Here is a 12128-nt window from a genome sequence, read left to right on the forward strand (position 1 = left end):
CCATTCTCAGATCTGGAATTTAGGGTTCGTCCCGGAAGAAATTCCATGACCCCCAGAACTTCCGGACTCCCCCGGAACTTCCGTCCCCCGGAACTTCTGGGCTAAACAGAGAGTTTACCCAAAATCCCCCGGCTTCCCCGAGACTTTTACCATGACCCCCGGAACTTCCGGCCACCCCCAGAACTTCCGGCCCTAGGCCCGAAACCTACGGCCTAACCCGAAACATTACACAGAATTTCAGCATCAGCCTTCTTCACCGTTTTAATCACAACTTTTCACTCCGAACTCCGATTTGAATGTTCTTTGGCTCGTTTTGAAGCTATCAACGTGCATGAGGACCTCACCTTGGTTTCACAACCTTTTTACACCATCAAATTTTGTGAATTTTGGCATCTTTTCCTAGGGCTTCCACCACATCATCCGCTACACCACCACCGACTTCCGCAACCTAACCAATTTTGTTCCCCATAGCATTAGCGGTTGTTTGAGTTGTGACTTGAGTCTCCTAAGGTGTTTCGGCTACTTAGGGACGGTTGCTTCCTCATCAACCACCACCACCACTTCCGCATAGGCTTACCCACCATACAGTTCCGCCACCCCAACTTAACCCAATTTTGTTTGTGTTGTGAGTTGTGTCTCCTAAGGTGTTTCGGCTACTTAGGGACCGTGCTACCAACTCTGACTCACATAACCCAATAACCCTCCACTTCTGCATAGCCTACTCTCATAGCCCATCATTGCATTGTCGCAATCCCATTGAGCTTCCGCAACACCACCACTGCATCCCGCTACCACCATTTTGACATTTGAGATTTTGAGTTCGCGGTTTTTCCGTTTCCTAAGGTGTTTCGGCTACTTAGGGATGAGTCTCCATCATCTTGGTATCTCCATCAAGATCACCACCACTCATCATCGACACGAACGGTAACCTCCATATCATCTTGGTATCGTGGTATCCCTCCATTGTATATTCCCTTGCCATTGCATTGATAACCCCTAGCCCATTTTGCGTCACTTGCCTATCGAGACTAGCCATTTGGGTATTGCCAGCAACGTTACTTGTGCACATTAGTGATCTACACCATACATTGCATACATACCATACCATATCGGTATCATCTTGGTATCATATCATCCTTTGTGCCACAAGTTTGTTCCTGCATATATACAATTGCTATCTTTGTTTGTGCATTGTGCCAAAGTGGCCATAAAAAAAGAGAATAAGCTTTTAAGCAAAGAAAAAGAGTGAACAAAGAGCTTGTAAGCAAGTGCCATAGCATCATACCACATTGCACATAAGATTGTCATATCCGATCATCTTGGATCATAGCACCGGAACATCATACACATAGCATCCTTGGGATAGAAAGTTCATACATTTTGCATCTTCTAGGTTGTGCACAAGTGTCGTATCCGCCTATAGAGCAATCGTGCTAGCGTCTCTCTTGAGTTGTGCAACACGAGCGTTTTCCGTGGATTCCACATTTTGTGCTCATCCTTGGTTGCACGACCCCATTTATCTATCCGTGTGTGTGTTTCCGTGTGCCACATATTGCTATTGGTCTACTTGTTACACTTGCGAATTTGTGAATCTCTTTAAACATTATTGACTCTTGCTAACATTTTGCATTAAATTTTTGTGCCACTATCCTCACCGAGATCCACCATAAAGCCTTACTTGTGTAGGTGTGAGAAACCGACAAGAATTTGTACCAATTGTGCTATTTCCTTGTCCACATTGGAGTGATCATTGATCCACTTTCAACTTCGGTCAAGGTACATCTGGTATTCGTTCTTCTCTTTCTACCACTCACATTTTTCTCTTGAAGTGATGGATAGGCAAGGCATTTCATCTTCGGTCTACAACAACAACGACGAGTTCGATGCCATGAACAACTCCACCGACGCCAAGATACAAGCTCAAATGGAGGAGATCAAGGCCCTCATCAAGTCCTACAAGTGGTCTTCCTCATCTTCGAGAAGACGCTCAAGAGCACATGCCTCCGAGCTACCATCTCCGGCAAGGTCACATCGGCATCGACACCATCACCACCATGAATGTGACGGTCAAGAGCTCAACACCAACAACCGCTCAATGACTTCACCATCGCCCTTGGCATCTTCGCCAAGCGACTTCAAGGCATCTTCGCGTACAGACATACGGCATCTTCGCCCACAAGCACTTGAAGAGAAGCTCCCCAAGCTCAAGTCCGCGACTTCCACGAGCTACTACGACCTCGACATCGACCATGAGATTCCTTTCTATGGAACTCTAGAACCCAAGGAGTATCTCGAGTGGGAGCGTTTGATGGACGACTACCTCAAGCTACATCAAGTACCTCCCGAAGATCAAGTGAAGTGTGCCACAAGGAACTTCCACGACTACGCGTCCACATGGTGGCTTCACTCACCTTCGGAGACCTACGACATGAGTTGGCCCAAGACGAAGAGAGCTTTGCGGCGAGAGTTTGTGCCTCCAACCTACACAGAACAACTTCTACGCCAATTGGAGAACACCACCCAAGGATCCAAGTCCATCGATGCGTACTTCAAGGAGATGAAGATTGCCTTGCAATGAGCCGGCGTGGACGACCCCATTTTGATGAAGTTCCAGTTCATGATGGGATTGCACAACGACATATCCAAGACGATCTTCCTCGAGAACTAAAAGTCCCTCGACAACAACTACATTGGTGCTCTCAAGGCGGAACAAGAACTCATGAAAGCCAAAGCTTCTCCACCCCAAGATCACTTCGCGATGACCTAGCTCCATGAGAACGAGCATGAGGCTAGTACCACCATGATGTCCAAGCCCGGCGAGCTCCAAGACGATGCTCCCAAGTTTGACTTCACCACCATCCCTCTTTGTGGCATTGACGATGCCGAGTCTACTTCGACTCTTTTTCAAGATGGTGCGGTGACGACTACGACTACGGACATCATCAAGGACCAAGCTTTGGAGGCAAGCGACATGGTGACGAGCACGAATGATGTTTCCATCTTAGGAGGCGAGAGTGATGATGTGCCATCTTCGGCCTTCATCCACAGTGACAACATCGAGATGGTTGAGCATGGGATTTTCCCTTCGACCACGGCGATGTATGATGACTTGAGTGACGTGTGCCACCATATTGAGAGTGAGAGCGATTTCACCACTAGCCCCATATAGGATGTGTTTCCACAATTCCCATGTGAGGAGAGCCACAACCCCCACCTCTTGAGTGAGATGAGTGACTCCACCATATGTGAGTTTGAGTGCACCTATTTTGAGGGAGTGAGTGAACCACCACATAGAGAGAGTGAGATAGTTGATAGGTCATGTGAGGCCACTTTCAACACTAACAACTTGACCTCTACCTCTATTGTGTCTTCTCATTTGGTGCTAGGTCCCATATATGATCACGCGTCGATCCACGACGACTACGTCCTACCTTTGGACAAGACGATGGCCATGGTGGAATATGATGCACCCCCCACATGGTTCCATCAAGTTGATGATGATGACCACCATTTGGTCTTTACCACCTCACCTACACCACTTGAGTGGAATGACAAAGGTAACATAGGTGAAGGTGATGCTCTTGTCCCACTAGTGGACTATCATGACATTGTTTGCTTGCATGATGTTGATCCCCCTATTTCCACGCTTCATGCTAGTGTAACTTCCCCATGTGATGATTTACCCATTTATGATGAGTATGATGATTGCCATGTGGAGTCTATTAGTTGTGATGCCATGTTACATAGGATTTCTTGTGCTAATTCTCTCGGTCACATCATGTTTGCCAATCCGCTTGACTTGTCATATGCTATGCATGAGATCGACCACATGTCATATTTGCAATCTCTTCATAGTGACTATGCATATGCCATTCAGATTAACCCAATTTGCACTTATGACATAGATTACAAGCCCATGGTTATTGGCATTTTTTTTTTCTTGTGATGATATTGATATGCTCCCTTTGCATCATTTCTCTCATATGCCATGCCATGACCACCTAGCTTCAGATATGCATTGTTTTGGATGTTGTCCATTTTCTCCATATGATGTTTCCAATATTGCTCATGAGGAGACCCCATAGTTTCCTCATACATTTTAGGAGACTTTGATTCATCCCATCCATTGCATGATCCCAATACTTGTGTGCACCATATGCTTCCCATGAATAAACATGCTATTGATGTTTGATATACTTGTATGCTAAATTTGCATCCCCATCGTGTCATACACAATAACTATTCTTTCATGATGGATGACATGTTCTTATACCATGCATCAAATTTCTTTGACCGATGCTTATCTTGTGCTAACTCACACGTGCACATACACATCATGATGGATTATGTGTACATTTACCACGCGCACAACTTCTTTGGTTTATGTATGTTTTGTGTAGGTACCTATGAATACTTGTCAACCACGCAATCCCATGAGTTGACAAAACGAGCTCTAGAGAGCAATGATGACTTGGGATCCCATGGATTGTCTTTCCCACCACTCTCTTCATGCAAAGTCTTCACGCATTTCTTCTACATGACCCTCACTTGGCTATGGGTTATTGTCCATTACCTATTATATGTCCATCTTGCCATGTTCACTTTGAATGATATGCTCATTCCTATGCCTTTGCCATGCATTTGTGACCCATGCTTTGCATTACACACGATGATTGATTCTACAACTTGTATGTGTATTTGCAAGCTTGGTGGAGATATCACTTTTTATTGCCATATTTGCTTTGTGCCCCATGTCTATGATGATACTATGATCTTGCTTTGTGTTCGTGCTTGCGATATGTCATGTGCATTTTCTATGCCTATTATTTGCTCACATGACATGATTGCCATGATTTCCTCTAGTATGTTGCATATTCGCACTACTAGCTTGCACAACTTGATTACTATGCTTGCTTATGTTGCATCACCAATGATTCATACTTGCTCCCTTCATGCGGTTGATGACAACCATCTACATGATTATCACATAATTATTATTGCTTCTTGTCATATATCTCCATATGTTGCCTTTCTCATGCTAGATGATTTGCCATGTATTGAGTGCAACTATGCCTTTTGTCTTGCTAATGAGATTTCCCCCATAGCATTCTCGCATATATTTGGAGATTTGGACATATTTTTTGTGAAGCATGCTTGTCTTACCTCTTTGAACCATATACCTAGTACCATGAATATTGCCATTGTTGCATCATATTATTCACACACTTGTGCTTCTAATGGTTATGTGCAAGAGAAGAGATCCATCATGATGGGTGATGTGTTTATCTACCATGCGCATACGTTGTTTGTTTTGTTGTGTGCATGTGTAGGATACTTGGACCTTGTGTCAACTTCCACGTCACGTCAGTTGACAATCCGAGCTCTTGAGAGCGAAACACCTCCTACCACGACGATTCTACATCGCACTTGCTTGTGCTTCGGCATTGTGAAGGACGCACAAGGACATGCTTTCAAGGTGATATCCTTCTCTTTCGAGAAACCCAAAACCATGAGCATGAATATTGTGGATCATACTACTTGTGTTGCTTGCACCTTGAGACTTATTTGTCATCTTGGACCCCTTGATTGCGCACATGTTAGTGATATTGCATTCATTCACAATCGCCACTTTGCCATGTATCGTGATATATATGCCTTGTGTGTTGCATCCAATTCTTGGATTAGTTGCCCCTATGATATGCTTGGTTGCAACAATGTTGTTTCTTCACATATGTCATGTCCCAATGATTGCTACATACTTGCCTTGATTTCCTCACACATGATGAATACTCGCTATTTCTATTGTGTTGAGTGCCATACTATCTTCACTACACCCTATGCACATTATGCTTGGATTGTCTTGCACTTGTCCCATGTGTTTAGAAACTTTATTTTACTCGGTGTTGTGAATGATGCATATGCCTACCATAGACCTTTCATTGAGCAATTTGTGAATGCTTGCTATGAACTTGAGGTAGATGCTTCTTCTCTTGTTACACATATTTGCATCACTACCTCACATTTACATGCTTGTTTCCATGATGTCCTTCTTTGTGCTCAATTTATGTGCTTACATGCCATGTCACAATCCTTTGTCACACCATATGCTATGCTTGATGACAACACTTGTTGGGTGAATCACCTCTTGAATGCTTGGTTTTGCACTAATGCTAACCGCATTTGTTTTTCCAAGTGTTTGTTCTCCTTGCTCCTTTTGAAGGAATCACGAGACGGTGCGACATTGGAGAGTGCCCATTTCAAGCTTCAAGATGACGAGAACTTGGTGATCGACCACTACTACACGGCGACGCCATCTCTTTCCCATGGTGATTTGAATTTCGATCCGAGGTCGGATCTTTCCCAAGGGGGAGGGGATGATGCAGAGCATCCTATGGACATCACCATGTCAAGAGTTCATTCGGCAAGTGACACGTGCGACATCTACTTCACATACATAAAGGTGAATCCTCTCCTTTACACGTGCTCACTTGACCCCTTTGAGGATGGTATACTACTTGACCCTCCATCGTGCATGCATAGGTATAGTCGGAGCTTCACGGATGACGAGGAGGAGTGCAAGCGCCAAGGATCACCTACACCATCCGCGAGGGAAGCGTGGAAGAGAAGGAAGAAGAAGCCTGGACAAGCTTCTGGAAAGCCCAGAACATCCAGCCGCTGCCCGGAACTTCCGCCACCGGAACCTCCGGCCATCCCGGAGCTTCCGGCCCTGCTACACCGAAGCCGTCCGAGAGTGTGCCAACTCTCTGGATAGCCCGGACCCTGCCCGGACCTTCGCCCGGAACCTCCGGCGCCCGGACCTTCCGGCCGTCCCCGGAACTTCCGGCCCTGCTTGCGCGCAGACACTCGGGTCGAAGCCCATGTACCCTTTCGCCCCTCACTTACCCTTTCGTGGACCTAGACTATATATACTCCTCCACCTCCTCCTGTCTAGGGTCAGCGTTGGTTTAGCTCATTTGAGAGATAGAGCTATGCTCATCCATATCGGATCTCCTCCGTGCGAGAGACCGTGGCCTCTTCGGAGAAGATCCCTTTGGATTCAAGCCCCCTTTCTAAGGGAAGATCCCCCCTGTGGACTCAAGATCTCCTCACGGAGAAGAATCGGTTACCTCTTGTATCGTCCGCTGTTGACTTTGGATCTTGTATCTTCCTTTTTGTTCATGGATCTAGCGCATGTGTGATCATTCTTGTTGGTTTTAGTGTTTCTCTCATGTTTCCCCTCGTTTCCCCCTCGTGTTCTTCGCGGGATCCGCTCCTTTCATGAAAGATCGGGTGATTAGGGTTCCACCCTACATCATTATGGCATGGTATAAAGTGTTACATTTTCGAGAACCTATCGATGACAACAAATATGCTATCCCCCCCCTTCTTTGTTCGAGGTAAACCTAAAACAAAGTCCATAGATATATCCTCCCAAGGAACACTAGGTATAGGCAAAGGCATATATAAACCATGGGGTTTGAGTCGTGACTTAGCTTTTTGACATGTAGTGCAGCGAGCAACAAAACGCTCAACATCTCGTCTCATCTTTGGCCAAAAGGAATGTGTAGCTAGTATATCCTCTGTCTTCTTCATGCCAAAGTGTCCCATTAATCATCCTCCATGTGCCTCCTGCAACAACAAAAGACGAACTGAGCTAGCTGGAATGCATAGCTTCTTAGCAAGAAACACAAATCCGTCATTAAGGACGAACTTGTTCCATGTTATCCCTTCCTCACAATTCTACAATACGTCTTTAAATTCAACATCATGCACACATTGATCTTTGATGGTCTCCAAACCAAATATTTTAAAGTCAAGTTGTGAAAGCATAGTATAACGATGAGACAATGCATCAGCAATAACATTTTCTTTACCCTTCTTGTGTTTAATGACATAACGGAAAGTCTCAATGAATTCAACTCATTTAGCATGTCTACGGTTAAGTTTTTCTTGAATTTTAATGTGTTTCAAAGATTCATGATCAGAATGTATAACAAATTCTTTGGGCCATAAATAATTTTGCCATGTTTCTAAGGTCCGAACAAGAGCATATAATTCTTTATCATAAGTAGAATAATTCAAACAAGGCCCACTCAATTTTTCAGAAAAGTATGCAATAGGTTTGCCATCTTGTACTAATACACCTCCTAATCCAATTCCACTAGCATCACATTCAAGCTCAAAAGTCTTATTAAAATCAGGAAGTTGGACTAAAGGAGCATGTGTCAAGTTATCTTTCAATACCATGAAGCCTTCTTCCTGTGCGGTACCCCAGACAAAGGGTGCATCCTTATTTGTAAGCTCATTGAGAGGTGCAGCAATGGTGCTGAAATCTCTCACAAAATTCCTATAGAAACCAGCGAGTCCAAGAAAACTCCTCACTTGTGTGACCGTTTTGGGCTGCAGCGAACTCTCAATAGATTCAATCTTGGCTTTATCAACTTCAATTCCCTGTGGAGTAACAACATAGCCAAGAAAAGATACTCGGTCGGTGCAAAAGGTGCACTTCCCAAGGTTACCAAACAAGCGTGCATCACGTAAAGCAATAAAAACAGCATGCAAATGTTCCAAATGTTCCTCCAAAGACATGCTATAAATCAGTATATCATCAAAATAGACTACCACAAATCGTCCAATGAAAGCACGTAAAACTTCATTCATTAATCTCATGAAAGTACTAGGTGCATTAGTTAACCCAAAGGACTTGACTAACCACTCATATAATCCAAACTTTGTTTTAAATGTTGTTTTCCATTCATCTCCCAATTTCATACGAATTTGACGGTATCCACTACGCAAATCAACTTTGGAGAATATTGTAGAGCCACTCAATTCATCAAACATATCATCTAGCCTAGGAATAGGATGACGATAACGAATAGTAATATTATTAATGCCTCTACAATCAACACACATACACGACGTACCATCCTTTTTTGCACTAGTATAATAGGAACAGCACAAGGACTAAAAGATTCATGTATATAACCTTTGTCGAGCAGCTCCTGTACTTGACGCATAATCTCCTCCGTCTCCTCTGGATTGGTACGGTATGGTGCACGGTTGGGTAGATTAAGTCAATCTGATGCTCCATCCCTCCAATAGGTGGTAATCCCGGTGGCACATCTTGTGGAAAGACGTCAGCGAACTCCTGCAAAATGTTAGTAACAACAGGAGGCAAAGAGGAAGGCACATCCTCAAATGAAAATAATGCCTCTTTGCACACAAAAGCATAGCAAACAGATTTGCTAAAATCTAGCTCATCAATATCAGATTTGCTGGCAAATAAACATGCACTTTTCAATTTAATTTCAAAAACAACACTAGACGTTTTATTATTAGGCTTCATTTGTTGCTCAAATTCTTCTGCCACAATCTGATTTTCACTCTTATTTTTCTCCTGTTTTTCTTTATTAGCTCTATTAATATCATCTTTCAAAATGGAATCAGGAGACATTGGAAGCAATGTAATATGTTTATCCTTATGAACAAGAGAATACTGATTGTTTCTACCATGATGTCCAAAATATTATATTATTTCCATGGTCTACCAAGTAATAAGCAACACGCTTGCATGGGTACCACATCACAATCAACATAATCAGCATATGTAGAGATACTAAAATGCACACGAACATTATGTGTTACCTTAACCATGTCACTGTTGTTGAACCATTCGATGTAGTAAGCATGTGGATGTGGTCTTATGGTGAGAGATAGCTTCTCCACCATCTCCATGCTAGCCAAATTGTTGCAGCTCCCTCCATCTATGATGACGCGAACAAAACGTCCTTCACAACTCCCTTTGTATGGAACAAATTATTCCTTTGATTTTGCTCTGCTTGTGTAACCTACACACTCAAAACACGTTGAGCAACTAAACATTCATACATGTCGGCATCTTCAGTGGCCATGTATTGCGTCTCATGATCAGAATCATCTCCACCATGTTCTTCACTTGTAATAAGAGCCAAAGTCTCCTCATCAGTCACTAGCAGACTCATACCCACCATCCTCAGTAACAATCATCACACACTTAGATGGGCATTCTCTCGCATAATGACCTCCACCCTTTCAACAATGACAAATAATATCTTGTGTTTGCCCTCTTGATGCCATGAATAAGACCGCTTTTACTACGAGGTATGGGTTGTATGAATATACTGTTATGTCATTTGGATTGACTAACGCTCCTGCATACTTCATGAATATGATTAACAAGGTGTTTATGGAGTTCTTGGATAAATTTGTGGTTGTTTTCATTGATGATATATTGGTGTTCTCCAAGAATAAGCATGAGCATGAGGTACATTTGCGTTTGATATTGGACAAATTGAGGGAACATCAGTTGTATGCCAAGTTCAGCAAATGTGAGTTTTGGCTAGATGAGGTAGCCTTCCTTGGACATGTTGTGTCAGATAATGGAGTTGCAGTTGATCCATCTAAGGTTGCTGCAGTTACAGAGTGGGAGACACCTACGTCAGTTGGAGAGATTCGCAGCTTTTTGGGCCTTGTAGGTTATTACAGGAGGTTTATTGAGAACTTTTCCAAGATTGCAAAGCCTATGACTGAATTGTTGAAGAAGGAGAAGAAATTTGTTTGGACTGATGAATGTGAAGCTATTTTCAGGAATTGAAGCAGCGTTTGGTTACAGCACCAATCTTAACTCTGTCGGATGTACATAAGGACTTCCAGGTATATTGTGATGCTTCTCGTCAAGGACTTGGGAGTGTTTTGATGCAGGAAGGTAAAGTTGTTTCATATGCTTCACGTCAGCTTAAGAATCAAGAGCATGATTATCCTACACATGATTTGGAGTTAGCCTAAATTGTGCATGCATCTTATTGGTAATCATTGTGATATATTTTATAATCATAAGAGCTTGAAGTATATTTTTACTCAGAAGGATCTGAACCTCGGGCAGAGGAGATGGTTGGAGCTTATAAAGGATTATGATTTGAATGTTCAGTATCATCCTGGTAAGGCTAATGTTGTTGCTAATGCGTTGAGTCGTAGGAGCCATGCTAATGCAATTAATGTTGATGATATGCCACCGGAGTTATATGAGCAGTTCAGGAATCTCAGGTTGGAGATGGTTCCTAAAGGATATTTAGCAACACTGGAGGTAAAGCCTACTTTGCTTAACCGGATCAGAGAAGCTCAAAAGGGTGATAAGGAGATTGCTGAGATAAAAGAGAATATGGTTAAAGGTAAGGCAGAAGGTTTCCATGATGATGAACATGGGGCCATATGGTTTGAAAAGCGTATTTCTGTACCTCAAGATGCAGATATCAGGAAGTTAATTCTTCAGGAGGCACATGATTCACCTTATTCTATTCACCCAGGTAATACTAAGATGTATTTGGATGTGAGGCAAAGATTTTGGTGGCCTAGCCTAAAGAGTGAAATTGTTGGATATATTGCAACATGTGATGTGTGCCAGAGAGTTAAAGCAGAACAACAGAGACCAGCAGGTTTGTTACAGCCATTGCCATACCTGATTGGAAGTGGGATAAGATTGGTATGGATTTCATTACAGGTCTACCCATCACTCGGTCAGGTTATGATTCTATTTGGGTAGTTGTTGATCGTTTAACTAAAGTTTCTCCTTCATCCCGGTAAAGACTACTTATACCAGTGCTCAGCTAGAAAAGATTTATATGTCTAAAATTGTTTGTCTGCATGGAGTTCCAAGGAAGGTAGTGTCTGATACAGGTACTTAGTTCACATTCAAATTTTGGCATCAGTTGCATGAATCCTTGGGCACCAGGCTGGAGTTTAGTACAGCTTTCCATCCACAGAGAGATGGGCAGACAGAGAGGGTAAATCAGATTTTGGAGGATATGTTGAGAGCTTGTGCTTTGGACTATGGGTCCAGTTGGGATTATAATTTACCTTATGCGGAGTTCTCATATAATAACAGTTATGAGGCTAGTCTGAAGATGGCACCATTTGAGGTATTGTATGGTAGGAAGTGCAGGACACCATTGATGTGGGATGAGGTTGGAGAGCGTCAGTTCTTTGGACCAGACTTGATCAAAGATGCTGACGAGAAGGTCAAGTTGATTTGTGATAGACTGAAGATAGCACAGTCAAGGGAGAAGAGTTATGTAGATGCAAAACATAAG

This window comes from Triticum urartu, chromosome 4A, assembly GCF_056163025.1.
Source record: "Triticum urartu cultivar PI428250 chromosome 4A, HENAU_Tu73, whole genome shotgun sequence".
In the NCBI taxonomy this organism is placed as follows: Eukaryota; Viridiplantae; Streptophyta; class Magnoliopsida; order Poales; family Poaceae; genus Triticum; species Triticum urartu.